Genomic DNA, 1,521 nt, shown 5'->3' with positions numbered 1-1,521 from the left:
TTTTTTTATATAAATGTATTTTGCCCGAAATGCCAGAATCTCAGGTTAAACCTCACAAAATTTCAACAACCACCAAACAGCTAAAGCAGTAAATGAGAGCAGGAACACAGATTCTGCACAAAGACATAAACACAAAGCACAGAGCCTCCGACGGATCAGAAGCAGTGAGATGTCGTCTTTCTCACCCGACAGCTCGTACGTGGACATGGACACGGTCGGGACTGAAAGCCGACAGCTCGCTGATTCTGATGTTTCGGCGGGTCCGCGCTTTGTGTTTACGCCCTTTTTGCACCGATTCTAAAGCCGTTTGATCTCTCTCCAAACAATATTGACCGAACCAGCAGCAAACAAAGATTCAAACTACGCTTCACATAAACGTCGTCATGAATTCCAAATGAATGATCACAATGCTTCGAACCATGAGTCGACCAGTTGGATGGAAAGCTTCAGTTCATCACAAGGCTTCATCTCACCATCACTACCAAGACGGACCACTATCTGAAACAACTTGTCAAGTGAGCACAGAGCAGAAGTACATAAGGGTGAAGGCTTATGAGAAGTGTTGGCACTGGGAAATGAAAAGTGTCATCTTAAGACTACTTGGAAGCAATTTATAAAGACCCACCCGGATGCCCTCCATGCTGTAAATACAAAGCATGTTCCAGACGACAGGCCTGCTCCCAGAGAAAATTATGTATTCAATCTGAATCAATGGTCAGGCTGCTACCTAGTACTGCTGTTAATATTTAATCAAGTACCATTTATATTGTCAGATAGACCCTATAAAATATCCTTGCTCTTATACACAGCGACTTTACCATTTCTGGTTCGGGACCACTGTCTTCTAAAGGCTGGTAAATCTTCTGGTACAAAATGTGGAGAAGTAAATGTGATGCATTCAGGAACAATGTACACTCCAATAGTGGATTTAGTGATCAGTGTTCATGATACTTTGCATACTAATGATCAAGGAACTGACCTCACAGCCCATTGTTCATTCATTATGCAAAAATTATGCAAGTGTTTATAAGATTGGAGAAACCTGCAGTCAGCTGAGACTGAAGAAGTCTCTGGGATGAGTTACGAAACGTTTGTCCCACTGAAAACGCTACGTCCAGATGAACAGAATCAACTTCGGGGATTTCCTTACCTGGATGATTGAGCATGCATCTAGATATTACCCACAATTACTTAGGTACACGAGAACAAAGGGACAGCAAGTCAGTTTCTTACAGAGGAAGAAATAAACAAATAATTATACGGCAATTAATTTTAAGCAGTGTGTAATTATTCAGAAAAAGACGGAAAGATACGTCACATCTTTCTACATTTTATTTTTCATAGGATTCATTTAATCTTTAACATACTGCCTGGATAAAATGACGAAAATATATGACTTACAATAAAAATATTTTTACTGCAACATAACAAAAAATGAAGGTTTGTGTCTTCATGGAGCAAAACACACTCACATCCTGTAAGAAAACAGACCACTGAAAACATTAAATATATTCTTACCCA

Source organism: Haplochromis burtoni, unplaced genomic scaffold (genome assembly GCF_018398535.1).
Source record: "Haplochromis burtoni strain Fernald_Lab_line unplaced genomic scaffold, NCSU_Asbu1 Contig_1184, whole genome shotgun sequence".
In the NCBI taxonomy this organism is placed as follows: domain Eukaryota; kingdom Metazoa; phylum Chordata; class Actinopteri; order Cichliformes; family Cichlidae; genus Haplochromis; species Haplochromis burtoni.
The sequence above is the reverse complement of the archived record's forward strand: the minus strand, read 5'-3'. Positions refer to the sequence as shown.